Genomic DNA, 7,006 nt, shown 5'->3' on the forward strand with positions numbered 1-7,006 from the left:
ACTATTTTTCCCAAGTCAAGGAAGCACCTAGTGAAAAACTTTCAGGTAGGAAGCAGCTTGATTTTTCTAAAAACAGAAAAGACCAAAATGACTGAAGTTCTATGATTGGGAGTAGATGGGATCAGAGATGAATGCAGGAACAAAAACATGTGGGGACTTCTACAATGTGGAGTGGTGCCATTTACTGAGATTAAAAAAAAAAAAAAATTCCTGGGGCGCCTTGGTGGCTCAGCTGGTTAAAAGTCTACCTTCAGCTCAGGTCATGATCCCGGGGTCCTGGGATCGAGCCCTGCATCGGGCTCCCTGCTCAACAGGGAGTCTGGTTCTCCTTCTCCCTTTGCTGCTCCCTCTGCTTGTGCTCTCTTTGTCAAATAAAATCTTCTAAAAAAAATCCTGGAAATACAGAAAATTCAAAAAATTTTCTCACCACTGGAAATACAGAAAATTCAAAAAAGAACAAAAACCCAAACAAACAAATCTAGAGTATAAATTTAGAGGAGTCATTTAGCATGTTAAATCCAAAGTACCTGTGGGACAATCCAAGTGAAGCCACCCAGGAGGCTGTATTTGTATGTATGACTCAGGCACTTGGGAGAAAGGTCCAGTTGGCACATAGATGTAGTAATTGAAGCCATGGGAGTTGAAGTTGGGAGAAAAATGGGCCTGGGACAGAGCTCTAAGGGAACCACCAAATTTCGGTGAGAGACAGAGAAGGAGCAGTCAGAACCAAAGGAAAAAAAGGAGGCGAGGGTATGTCATGGAAGCAAAGGGAGGAGATAGACAATACTCAATTTAACAAGGATATATATAATAATATCAGTTGGTGATAACTGTTATGGAGAGAAGTCAAGCAAATTCAACAGGGAAATAGGAAAGGTGGGTGGAAAGAGCACATTTTTTCTCTTTTTTATATGGTGGGACAAGGACAGGCTTCACAGACATTTGAGTATAAATGTGGACAGAAGGGATAGTCAATAGTGTTGGATATTGCTGAGAAGCAAACTACAAGCTAAAAAGTGGTGATTTTTGACAGCTGTTTTATATGGTGGAAAATATGCAGCAGTTAAAAATGTTTTTAAGCATAAATGACTTGGAAAATGTATTATAATTGCAAGTGAACAAATATTATTATATTATTATTATATTATATATAATATTAGCCTACATTTGAAAAGTAATTTAAAAGTAATTTCCAGAAGGAAATATCCCCTTCTCAGGGCATCTATGCATGGTGGGATAATGGGTAACACTTATCATCTCTATCTTGTTTAATTTTAAAAAGTAATATGCCTTTCTTTTGCTGTGAACAGGTCAGGATTTTGGGGTTATGGGATCGAGCCCTACGTTGGGCTCTGTGCCTAATGGGGAGTCTGAGATTCTCTCTCCCTCTGCCCCTCCCCTCACTCCCGCTCTCATTCACTGAAATAAATAAATCTTAAAAAAACAAAACAAAACAAACCAAGGCCCAATTTCCTTCAGCAGTGTATCTAACCCTTATGAGCTTTGCAGTCGGGTGTGACCCTTGAGTATCAACCTCATTTCATAATTGGTTTCGTGATCTCTCTCAGTTATGCAGTCTGGTCAACCAAAAAACACAAACCCTCAATTTTTCTGTACTTTTTTGGCATATAAATTTAGTCTTGTTGAGGGTACTTTGAAATAAGTATTTGGGATAGATAGTCTAGATTTCAACCTGGCTCTATTCCATATTGGAAACATTCTTCTCTTGCTATCCCAGACAAGACAGCAAAATAACAGCCGCTAGGAATCCAGATTTGCTGGCTCAGTGCCAACAGAAAGGAAAGAAGCAAAAAACCCTGTGTACATGCTAACCATGTACAAGTCTTTCAGGACCATTGCAGTGATCCTTAATTCTGTAGGAGTCATCGATGTTGTACCCTCTCAAAGCTGCATTCTTCGGCTTTTGGTGTAAATGTGGCTTCCCAAATTCTAGTTGGAAATACTTAACAAAACCATGTTATAGTCCATATTCATTTTTTGCAGGTTATGTATGTTAATTTGTTTACTAAAATTTATTAGTAAACCCCCAAATCAATACTTATGGTGCTTTCATGGGCATGTGTGTGTGTGCAGAGAAGCAGCAAATTGAAGTCATCTGACATGTATGGGCCCAGATGAAGTGAGACAAGGTGACACTGTCAATTCTTGTCTCAGCTCTCATGCTGCAAACAAGTGCTCTTTTCATGATATATTTGTGTGTTTTTGCATTTTTGTCTTTTCTTGGTGGTTTTGCTGTTTAAAATGGTCCAAGAATAGGGCCAGGTAGTGCTTGTTCCTAAGTACAAGAAGGCTCTGATGTGCCTTACAGAAAAAATGTTAGGTAAGATTAGTTCAGGCCATGTCTTACACTGCTGTTGGCTATGAGTTTAATATTAATGAATCAACAACAGATATTAAATAAAGTATCTTAAAACAAAGTTATGTATTGATCAGTTGATGAAAATAATGTGACCAGAGGTTCACAGGAAACTGATCCTATCTTTCCCCCAGATGCAATGATACAGTATTTGCTAATTCAGTGTGACTTTACAGAAATTACTAGTAACAAAAATCAACTATATTGCAGTGAACTACAATTTAGAATATTTAGAACAATGGGTGTGCCATTATAGTTTTAAAAGTTTGAAAATTACAAATTAAAAATAAATTTGGTACATAGATAAAAGCCCCATACTTCATATTACCAATGGCTAAGTATAGGGCTGACTACAGTGCGCATGGTTTTTGAAGTTAAATTCAACGGGAATGAAAATCTCAATCTTCTATTTCTCTGTAATACCTACCCACCAAATGCAGGTGTCCCTTAAGTTTTAATCTCCTTTCCTTTTTCCTTCTATTTCTTATCATCCTTTCCAGGGTGATTTCTCATGGCCTCAAATACCATCTTCATATCAGAAAACTCAAACCTAAATTTTCAATCTTGACACCTCTTCTGGCTCTAGACCTGAATTTCTAAATACCTGTCTGACTTATCCACAAATCATGATGGGTATGTTACAAACCAAACTGATTTTTTCCCTCCATTAGCCATTCTTTACTGTGTATGTACCTGAACTGAAGTAATGAGATTTCTTCCTTATCATATAAACCACAAGTTTATCCTCAGAACAATCTTCTAAGCAGGTGCTGTAGTGTGGATGAGGCAGGATTACATAGCTGACAAAATTACAGCCCTGAGATCACATTTGGTTCTGATACTTACCATGCAGCCTTAAGCCAACTACTTTCTGAGCCTCAATTTCCTGGTTAGTAGACACAGTGAAGGTCTTATTTTTGTACTTGAAATTTTCGTCTGTTATGTATCCAGACTTGCAGCACCAACCCATGGGAGCTTTTAAGAAATACAGAATCTCAGCTTTACCCCAAATATGTTATATCATTATCTGCATCTTAATATATCTTCAGGCAACTGGTTTGCATATTCTAGCCCACCCTTACCAATACAAGAATATTATCACCTTTAGGGGAGTGCAACATTGGAGAATCCAAAGTCCTGTCTGTAATTTACTAGAGCTGCTGTTCCAATTATTGCTAGTACTCCTATTTACCCACTTGTCACTAATTCTATAGCATTATTAATGAAGGCCTTTTACACCTTCTATAAATCTTTGATTTCATCCAGAAACCTTGATCTGCACATAACTTGAATTTAAATCCCCCCCAAAGGTTATTTTATTCACTAGAGAGAGACCTATTATTATGAGAGCCTTATTCTTCATTTACCATTTTAAGTTGTACTTCTTCAACATTTCTAAATTTGGATTGTTCAACTTGAAGTTTTCCTCGTGTCCCAACTTTACAAAATTTCAACACAGGAGGAAAACAGAAGTACCAGTCTGGCCCTGAAATATTTGGAAAATGTGACTTACAATTCAAGTACAAAAACTTTTATACAAGAGCACTGCTTCAGCAAAACTGTCTCTAGATTCTAATGCTATTTAACGTTTATTAAGCATTCATAATGTACAATGTATTACGTTCAGTGAGAAAGTTTATAGATGTTTAATATATTTTATAATCTAATCCCAGGCTGCTATTAACCTGAGATACATTTCTAGCAAGCTCCCAGACAATGCTGATACTGCTTTTCTGAGGACCATAATTTCAATATGAAAACCATACCACAGAAATATATGGAGGTCTAAGAAAGAGACAATAAAACCTGTGTGAGTGTATGTGGGGGTGTGGTGGTTAAGAAAAGACTTCGGCTTCTCCCTCTGAAAATCAGCTGTTTAGAACTTACGTTAAAACTCAGTAGGGAGAAATCTGTCACCAAGATGTTAATTGTGGCACTTAGAATAGCTTATATTGGAGAAAATCCACTACTTAGAATTGGAAGGTAACACAATTTACAAACTCCAGTTACTAAGTCTACTAGGTGCATATTCCATCCTCCACCTAATATTTTCATTTCCTGTTCCTTGCCTTTTGAATATCCATTCCATAACATGTAATGTCCTTATTGTAGCATTTCCTAAATTATAAGTGTTTGTTACAATTTTCTCTTTGACCTGTTATTTAAGAACATCCAAAATTCCAAGTATATGATTTTTCAGCTTTTAAACTGAGTTTCTAGGCTTTCTTGCAATGTAGTCATTTGTGCAATATGCTCATAAAATTTTCTCTGCTACCCTACTACAAGATCATTTAGAAATGTTTCAGGATAATTTGAAAAAATATGCAAATGAAGTAGCAAAGTAATACATATTACACACACATACACAACCCTCCTATTTAGTTTATCTTTGTTCATCTACTTTACTAAAGACTTTTAAGTATTGAAGTTAGTGTCCAATATATGTATTGCCATATGTATTTGAATTAAGAATTACTTTATTAAGTACTTAAAATGCACTTATTTTAAACACAATGTATACATCAGTAAAAGTATCACTCACATCAAGATATTGAACATTTTGTACATGAATGCCATGTTATTTACCACATAAAGCTTCTTAAATGTTACATCCTACATTGGGTTTTATACGTTGTTATAGCTTAAATTCTAATAAAAATGGTGCTCCCTATTTCAATTTCTATGACTTAACAGTTTTCATTATCTTTAAACTCCTTTATCCTTTGGTTTTACAAATATGACATGCAGGTTCAGAGACTGATTTTTTTAAATCTTTTTACAGGGGTATTTAGCCCGTTCATGAGTGTGATAATTCACCTGTATCTCTGTCAACCTATTTTATGCTAATTTTAAGTTTTCCTGGCTGTTTTTTTCACTACTTCCTCTCCAATCCATAAAACTGGTATATTCTAATTTTATCTGTAACACATATCTCAATGTCAAATTTACTTAGAATTAAATACTACATGAAGCAGTTACTACTTTTTCTCCCTAGGCAAGATGTACATAAAACAAGGTTTTCATCTACTGCCTCCCCAGTCAGGGATTTGGAAACTTTCTTTTTACAGTCGGTATTAACATTACAGACAAACTTGTGACTTTTCCCCCTCTCTAATTAAAAATAAAGGACACAAAACTGTAACAATTTTCCATTTTATCAGATTAACACTTGGAATGCCTTTAGTCTAGGTGTCTTGTCCACAGCGACAAAGCCTTTTTATTTAGCTGAACAGCATGCACAGTTTTATCTACATTACATACTAAAAACAAACTGCTCTGTAAATTGAACACTTAACACACCTTTTCAGTTTAAAACAAGACAAAGTGAAATTTTAGACCCAACTTAAGAATCTACCTTTGCATTTAGTTTTATAACCCTACATAAAACAATTTAATCTTAACGATATTTAACTAGCTTTTAATGTTTACCCACCATTTTTTTTTTCATACAATTGTCTCACTACTCTTGAGTTGTTTTTGTGGGCTGCAGTTAACAGCATTTAGCAAATTTTCCAAGGATAGTATTTGGGTGATATACTTTCTTAACCCCTGCACATCTGGAAATATCTTCCAGTTGCCTTCATAAAGAAAAGATAACTTGGCAGGATATATATATATAACGCTTGGTTCAAAATCACTTTCCCTTAAAACTGTAGGTATTGCTCCATTGCCTTTCAGCATTTAGAGCTGGAAGAAAAAAAATCGGGTCAGTCTGACTTTAACCCCTTATAGCTAACCTGCTTTCTCTATCTGAATACTTGTAGAATTTTTTTCCTTATCCGCCAATTTTAAAAACATCACTAAGATGTCTAGGTGTTGCTTTCTTTTCGTTAAGTTTTATTGGTACTCTATGAACTTTTGCTATTTGCAGATTTAGTCCGTTCTTCGAATCTGGAAAATTTTCTTCAATTAGTTCCTTATTGTTTCAGCTTCATATGCTTTTTCCCTGTTTCAAGTATTCCTATTACGCGTACATTGTAGCTCCTGGACCGATCCCGTAGACTTCCTTTCTTCTATTTTTCCTTTTCTTCCGCATGCTCTTTCTCTTGTTTTGCATTTACTTCGGTAACTCGATTTTCTGCCCGATCAGGCTTGCACATTTCTGTTATATCTCTCAACTCCCTGATATTTTTCAAGCGCTCTGACATTAGCCTCTTTATCACTGAGCATAGATATGTAAGCTCCCGTGTTATATGATCCTCAAACCTTACTAACTCTTCGGTTTCCACTGCTATATCCGTTTCAAGAGGCGGCATTTTCTTCCTTATAAGCGGTTTCTTCCGAACTCAGGTATTACGACCTTTAAAACAATACACAAAACTTAATTCCCTACCGTTTGATTGAGTCAGCCCAAAAATTCCCACTGGTAATTATTAACAGTTTTATTGAACCGTTTTCTTCTTCTTGCTTACCTTTTGAACAACTCTTCTTGGCAACAGGACCAAAGGGTTCAAGAAAGCCTTCTGAAACACAGCACAAACGAAGTCGAAGGTCCAAAATGGTTCCCGCACGTCATCACTGCGCGCCTCAAGTCAGAGCCAATAGCCTGATGCTTAGCTTTATTGCTGAGGGGCTATAGCGCGCTAGCCAATCGCGAGGCAGCAAACTCCAGCGGACCAGGCCACACCC

General features: G+C 36.3%; 1 long non-coding RNA gene across 2 annotated transcripts in view; it reads right to left on the reverse strand.

Moving 5' to 3' along the window:
- Positions 1 to 6,939, reverse strand: part of LOC100479724 — a 31,289-nt gene extending 24,350 nt beyond the window's left edge. Inside the window, exons 1-3 of one of the 2 annotated variants that reach the window (XR_004627838.1) lie at positions 6,790 to 6,939; positions 3,224 to 6,677; positions 379 to 393 (exon numbers count right to left, since the gene is read on the reverse strand). This is a non-coding gene — a long non-coding RNA (uncharacterized LOC100479724). Of the gene's footprint in view, positions 1 to 378; positions 394 to 3,223; positions 6,678 to 6,789 lie in introns of those variants that run through there. The other variant, XR_854887.3, reaches the window with a different exon arrangement.
- Positions 6,940 to 7,006: the final 67 nt, after the last annotated feature.

Source organism: Ailuropoda melanoleuca, chromosome 9 (genome assembly GCF_002007445.2).
Source record: "Ailuropoda melanoleuca isolate Jingjing chromosome 9, ASM200744v2, whole genome shotgun sequence".
In the NCBI taxonomy this organism is placed as follows: Eukaryota; Metazoa; Chordata; class Mammalia; order Carnivora; family Ursidae; genus Ailuropoda; species Ailuropoda melanoleuca.